This window comes from Juglans microcarpa x Juglans regia, chromosome 6S, assembly GCF_004785595.1.
Source record: "Juglans microcarpa x Juglans regia isolate MS1-56 chromosome 6S, Jm3101_v1.0, whole genome shotgun sequence".
Classification (NCBI taxonomy): Eukaryota; Viridiplantae; Streptophyta; class Magnoliopsida; order Fagales; family Juglandaceae; genus Juglans; species Juglans microcarpa x Juglans regia.
The window spans coordinates 9,267,669-9,275,564 of record NC_054605.1 but is presented as its reverse complement, the minus strand read 5'-3'; positions in this window follow the sequence as shown (position 1 = coordinate 9,275,564).

The window sequence follows — 7,896 nt, the reverse complement described above, 5'->3', positions numbered from 1 at the left end:
AACTTGTGATTAACCACGCTTGCGTCCATGTCACCTTCAAGCTTCTTATCTTTCTTAATGCATGAGAATTTATTAGGCTTCATTAACTTTTCTAACATGGCGTATTTTTGTACATGGCATAGCATAACATGGCATATTCTTGTACATGATATAGCATAACATGGCATGACATAACATGATCTAAACATTTTATGACATTTCATGGCATACATGGTCTAAGTATTACATGAACATGGCATACATGATCTGACTATTTTATTACATGGCATACTTAAGTTACTACATGAACATTTCATGGCTTCCATGTGATTTTAGTAACACTCAATCCATCAAACAACAAATTCATCCATACAAGCATAATGTCATAATTCATCAAAGATCAAGAAAGGAATCTAACCTTGCCTTAACTCTTAGCGTAGCAAAAAAAACCATCAAAGCACATCATATTTTCATACATGACAATAATATTTACAGTACACATGCATTTATATGATCATACTAATTACCTGTAACGCCCCAAACCCGGGTGGCTTGGAGAATTACTACCTGTCACTCATAAACATGTCTCCCAACACATCCAAAGGATAATCTCCAACAACTTCATAATGAAAATCAATCTCAAATCTTCTCAATAATCTCATTACAAACTCCACACAATCTTTAATGCAATAATAATAAATCAAAGGGGGTCCATAACTTCCCGATAGTCATAACAAACCAACTAAATATTTCATAAATCCTACTAAACTCAAGACATAAATAAAACCCAAAGATAATAAAACTAAGAACACCAGAAGTCCTTCTTCTACCAACATCTCCTCAGCTTTAGACACAAAGAGCATTCTAATCCAGGTCCTCATTTAGACTCACCACATCATCTGAAAAATATTATAATGAATAGGGGGTGAGTCATCAACAACTCAGTAAGCAGAAATCATATGCTAGCGTGCAAACATGAGCATTTATCAAGGAGAGTATGCAGAACAAAATATTTTTCCAGAGTTATCATGCAGAACAGAACATATTTTCAAAATAACAGAGCGATGGTTTTAAAACAAATAAAACCCATGGTACTTTGGCATAACATAAACTGAGTATCATCATCAAATCAAAACAGAGCATCAAACAGAGCAGAGACCATGTTTCACCCCCATGGTAGGGTTGTGCTAACCCCGGTGGCCAAACCAGGCAGAGACAGAGGTGAAATCTTTCCTTTATTATTCTCGGAGCCCCGAGTGTGCACACAGGAAAGACCACAATAAAATCACTTTGTTTCCAAAGTGGGTGCACTCAGAGACAAAGAAGTTGGTACCAACCCAAACAGAGCAGAGCATAACAGAGCAGAGCAGAGCAAAGCAGAGACAGAGTCAGATACGAAAACCAGTACACCATGCCAAAGGTTTTCAAATGTTATATCAAAATAATACAGAGTACCGAAACAGAACCAGACAGTTTACCGACACTGAACACAAAAGTCAGAACATCTTTCTAAATAAATGTACAACTTTTCATATTCTCAATATCGCTCATTTTTCAGATTTCAGAAACCACATGACAGAATTTAGCTCATGTCTACACAATGCATGCCTGAACATATTTTTCCTTTTTCGTACAGATTTCATGAGTATGCAGATGAGTGACCGAGGTTGATCTTTATTTTCACAAGTTCTCAACACAACACAAAATATGCAAAGTTTTCAGAAAATCAACCTCAGTCTTATTAACTTGTATAAAACCTAGCATAGGAACCCCGCTTACCTGACTCCTGCAGCGTATTATCTATGACTTGAATACGATCTCTATCCGTTTCGCCACCTATTCATAAGATAATATAAACTAAATATTAAAGTCCAACAATACACAATTGGTCTTAAACAACTCGAGAACTCAAACTCTAGACCATAATTCAACGAGTTTAATCAAACTTAACTAGCCAAATAACAATCCGGACAGCCCACACTTCGACCCAAAATATTCTATACTAAACTCAGTACGTTGGCTTTAAGTGGAGACTGATTCGGAACTGAAAAAGTGTTTGCTGAAAGTTGGCTTGACAGTTGGCTCGAGCCAAGTTCGCTCGACAGTCCGCTCGAGCGAAGGCAAGTCAGAGAGGTTCGCTCGAGTCTCGCTCGACACTCCGCTCGAGCTAAAGCAAGACAGAGAGGTTCGCTCGAGTCTCGCTCGACACTCCGCTCAAGCTAAAGCAAGACAGAGAGGTTCGCTCGAGTCTCGCTCGACACTCCGCTCGAGCGGATGCAAGTCAGAGAGGTTCGCTCGAGTCTCGCTCGACACTCCGCTCAAGCCAATGCTCATTTGGCTGTTCGCTCGAATCGCGCTCGACAGTCTGCTCGAGCGAAGTACGCAGATTTTGCCAACAAAACCAGTTTACACTACACAAAGCACTCTTCTTTCCATTCCCAACTCCATAACATAAAGTATAAACTAACACTTCCAAATATTTTCTCCACCACCAGTCCAACAATTCCACTACAATGAAACTTCAAATAATCCAAACCTAGGACAAAACACCAACCCGAAATACTCACCACGCAACAACCAGAAAACTCACAAAAACTACTCAAACTCACAGCCAAAACAGATATTGCATCAAAAAGAAGATAAACCAAACCCAAAACTAAGAAGCAGAAATCGCACGGTTACAGAAGGAGAAACCGATACTTGGATGAGAAAGAAACCCTTACCAATCGAAAATGGAGGGGATGCGAATTGATGCCCGTGAGTTGCAGACGGAAACCAAAATGCAGAAATGGAGGAAAAACAGAGTATAGCAGACGGCAACACTCGGGAAACCAGAAGCAACGCAGCAACAGAAATCCACGTGAGGAGGTCTAGGGCATGGGCTTCGGAAACTCAAACTAATGCCAGTAACCAGAAACAAAGATGAAATCGAAAAGAGAAGAGGGAGACGTGGGAGACGAGAGAGAGTTGCTGGAGAAACTTAAATAATAACTGAAAATGCGAAGAGAAAGGGAGAAAGTGACGGAGATGGAGGAAGAGAACTACTAACCTCCCTAAACGACGCCGCTTGGTGGTCTCACTAAGCACTGAAATGGCTGGGCCATTTCCACGCACGGTTCCAAGCCACTTTGACAAAGAAACTGGGCCTTACATCCTCCTCCCCTTACAAGAATTCCGTCCTCGGAATTTTTTTACAAGCTATAATAATTTCCTTCGAACAAGTGAGGATACTTTACTCTCATCTCTTCCTCGAATTCCCAAGATGCTTCATTGATAGCATGATTATTCCACAATACTTTAACCAAAGCAATAGTTCGATTCCGCAATACTTGCTCTTTCCTGTCCAGAATCTGCAATGGTTCCTCGGTGTAGGTCATGTCCTCTTGAACCTGCAAGGGTTCATGATCTATGATGTGAGTGGGGTCATGGATATACTTTCTCAACATGGACACATGGAACACATCATGCACTCCCGAGAACGCCGGTGGTAGAGCCACCCTGTACGCCACCGGTCCAAACCGATCAAGAATCTCAAACGGCCCAATGTATTTAGGACTCAACTTACCTTTCTTTCCGAATCTCATAACTCCTTTCATTGGTGAAATTCTCAAGAAAACCTTATCTCCCATCGCAAATTCTAACTGACGGCGACGTTTATCTGCATAGCTCTTCTGTCGACTTTGAGCTGCTTTCATTCTAGCCCGAATGATATCTATCTTTTCGGTGGTCTGCTGAATAATCTCTGGCCCTAGAAGTTTCCTTTCACCTACTTCATCCCAATACAATGGAGACCTACATCTCCTGCCATACAAAACCTCGTAAGGTGCCATCCCAATGCTAGCCTGGAAGCTATTATTATATGCAAACTCAACCAATGGTAAATGTTGCATCCAAGATCCCTTGAAATCCATCAAGCATGCCCTCAACATGTCTTCTAAAATCTGAATAGTTCTTTCTGATTGTCCATCTGTCTGAGGATGAAAAGCGATACTGAAACTTAGCTGAGTACCCATTGCCTCCTGTAAGCTTTGCCAGAACTTCGAGGTAAAGCGAGGATCTCTATCCGACACAATGGATACCGGTACTCCATGCAACCTCACTATCTCCCGCACATACAGTTCAACTAGTTTCTCTAGTTTATAAGAAACTTTAATGGGCACAAAACGGGCGGTCTTCGATAAGCGATCCACGATCACCCATATAGCATCTTGCCCGCTTACGGTCCTTGGTAGACCTGTCACAAAATCCATGGAGATATGTTCCCATTTCCACTCTGGAATCTGAAGTGGCTGTAATAATCCTGCAGGTCTCTGATGTTCCGCCTTCACTTGTTGGCAAGTCAGGCATTGTTCTACGAATTTAGCAATTTCCCTTTTCATGTCATTCCACCAAAAGGACTCTCTCAAATCCCGATACATCTTGGTACTCCCTGGGTGAACAGTATACAAAGAACGGTGTGCCACAACGAAAACACAATCCCGCCCCTTTTCTGCACTCTCCGGAGTGCACTTGATTGCATGTCCTACACTGGTAGGGCTGTTGATTACTCTGAACCAGCCTTTTCCCTGAACTACTACCCTCATTCCTCTTTTTCCATGGTCCCTGATCCATGCCAGACTGGTACCCAGTAGGAGTAGTCCTTTTCCTCTGTTCATGCATTGCAACGCTTCTTTGAAGGGTTCTTTAAAAAACTGTTGCTTTATCCACCAATTCTGAGAAGTTCCGAATCTGGAAGCCCACCACACGCACATACAGTTTCTCATTCAGTCCTTGCTCAAATTTCCGTGCCTTCTTTTCCTCATCGGGAATCAAATAAGTAGCAAAACGGGATAACTCAGTAAACTTAGCAGCATACTGATGTACCGTCATTGTCCCCTGAACCAAGGTGGCAAATTCCATAGCCTTGTCCTCACGGAAAGAGCTAGGGAAGAAGCGCTCAAGAAAGATCTGCTTGAAGTGCAGCCAACTGACTATCTCTGTCCCCTCTGCTTCCCTGATAGATCTTTCAGAGATCCACCACCTCTTCGCTTCCCCAGTAAGCTTGAATGTGGCACGCCACTTTTTGCTCCTCAGTACAAGTTAGGACTCGCAAAATCTCCTCAATGTCCTGAACCCAATCCTCCGCCAAAGTTGGATCGCCTCTCCCATCAAATAAAGGAGGGTGCATACGATTGAATTGCTCAACAGTACAACCCCCTTCATTGAAATTACGCTGGCGACCCGTGGGATTTTGCACAAGGTCATCAATTAATTGATGTGCAGCTGCTCGTAACACGTCGGAAGCACTCGGGTTCGCTTCCCTTTCGTTCTCGATCGCATTCAGATCCGACATGCTTCGTTCTCTACGACGAGGTGGCATCCTGACAAAATAACTAGAATTTTAAAAAAAAATCGCTTCGAAAATAGAATTTATAAGAACATAGAAAATTAGTGGTATTTGTAAAAACAAAACGTATATATATATTAGAATTCAAAAATATACGAATATCTATAACAGAGACAAAAGAGGAACGCACAACGGTAGTAATAGTCAATCTCTCCAAATTTAACATCTTACTCCATCTGAGTATTTAAGAAGGCTCCGCCACTAAACTAAACCTTAATCAACATGAATTTAGTTCATAGACCTATGAAATACCACACTTCATAGTTATTCGCAAAGCCTGCGAATTCTAAGACTTCCCACTTCCACAATATTCAATCCTATGCACCCACAGAAATCTAAACCTCCTAGGTTTATAGTATGCAGAATTCTAACCTGTCTCTGATACCAAATGTAACGCCCCAAACCCGGGTGGCTTGGAGAATTACTACCTGTCACTCATAAACATGTCTCCCAACACATCCAAAGGATAATCTCCAACAACTTCATAATGAAAATCAATCTCAAATCTTCTCAATAATCTCATTACAAACTCCACACAATCTTTAATGCAATAATAATAAATCAAAGGGGGTCCATAACTTCCCGATAGTCATAACAAACCAACTAAATATTTCATAAATCCTACTAAACTCAAGACATAAATAAAACCCAAAGATAATAAAACTAAGAACACCAGAAGTCCTTCTTCTACCAACATCTCCTCAGCTTTAGACACAAAGAGCATTCTAATCCAGGTCCTCATTTAGACTCACCACATCATCTGAAAAATATTATAATGAATAGGGGGTGAGTCATCAACAACTCAGTAAGCAGAAATCATATGCTAGCGTGCAAACATGAGCATTTATCAAGGAGAGTATGCAGAACAAAATATTTTTCCAGAGTTATCATGCAGAACAGAACATATTTTCAAAATAACAGAGCGATGGTTTTAAAACAAATAAAACCCATGGTACTTTGGCATAACATAAACTGAGTATCATCATCAAATCAAAACAGAGCATCAAACAGAGCAGAGACCATGTTTCACCCCCGTGGTAGGGTTGTGCTAACCCCGGTGGCCAAACCAGGCAGAGACAGAGGTGAAATCTTTCCTTTATTATTCTCGGAGCCCCGAGTGTGCACACAGGAAAGACCACAATAAAACCACTTTGTTTCCAAAGTGGGTGCACTCAGAGACAGAGAAGTTGGTACCAACCCAAACAGAGCAGAGCATAACAGAGCAGAGCAGAGCAAAGCAGAGACAGAGTCAGATACGAAAACCAGTACACCATGCCAAAGGTTTTCAAATGTTATATCAAAATAATACAGAGTACCGAAACAGAACCAGACAGTTTACCGACACTGAACACAAAAGTCAGAACATCTTTCTAAATAAATGTACAACTTTTCATATTCTCAATATCGCTCATTTTTCAGATTTCAGAAACCACATGACAGAATTTAGCTCATGTCTACACAATGCATGCCTGAACATATTTTTCCTTTTTCGTACAGATTTCATGAGTATGCAGATGAGTGACCGAGGTTGATCTTTATTTTCACAAGTTCCCAACACAACACAAAATATGCAAAGTTTTCAGAAAATCAACCTCAGTCTTATTAACTTGTATAAAACCTAGCATAGGAACCCCGCTTACCTGACTCCTGCAGCGTATTATCTATGACTTGAATACGATCTCTATCCGTCTCGCCACCTATTCATAAGATAATATAAACTAAATATTAAAGTCCAACAATACACAATTGGTCTTAAACAACTCGAGAACTCAAACTCTAGACCATAATTCAACGAGTTTAATCAAACTTAACTAGCCAAATAACAATCCGGACAGCCCACACTTCGACCCAAAATATTCTATACTAAACTCAGTACGTTGGCTTTAAGTGGAGACTGATTCGGAACTGAAAAAGTGTTTGCTGAAAGTTGGCTTGACAGTTGGCTCGAGCCAAGTTCGCTCGACAGTCCGCTCGAGCGAAGGCAAGTCAGAGAGGTTCGCTCGAGTCTCGCTCGACACTCCGCTCGAGCTAAAGCAAGACAGAGAGGTTCGCTCGAGTCTCGCTCGACACTCCGCTCAAGCTAAAGCAAGACAGAGAGGTTCGCTCGAGTCTCGCTCGACACTCCGCTCGAGCGGATGCAAGTCAGAGAGGTTCGCTCGAGTCTCGCTCGACACTCCGCTCAAGCCAATGCTCATTTGGCTGTTCGCTCGAATCGCGCTCGACAGTCTGCTCGAGCGAAGTACGCAGATTTTGCCAACAAAACCAGTTTACACTACACAAAGCACTCTTCTTTCCATTCCCAACTCCATAACATAAAGTATAAACTAACACTTCCAAATATTTTCTCCACCACCAGTCCAACAATTCCACTACAATGAAACTTCAAATAATCCAAACCTAGGACAAAACACCAACCCGAAATACTCACCACGCAACAACCAGAAAACTCACAAAAACTACTCAAACTCACAGCTAAAACAGATATTGCATCAAAAAGAAGATAAACCAAACCCAAAACTAAGAAGCAGAAA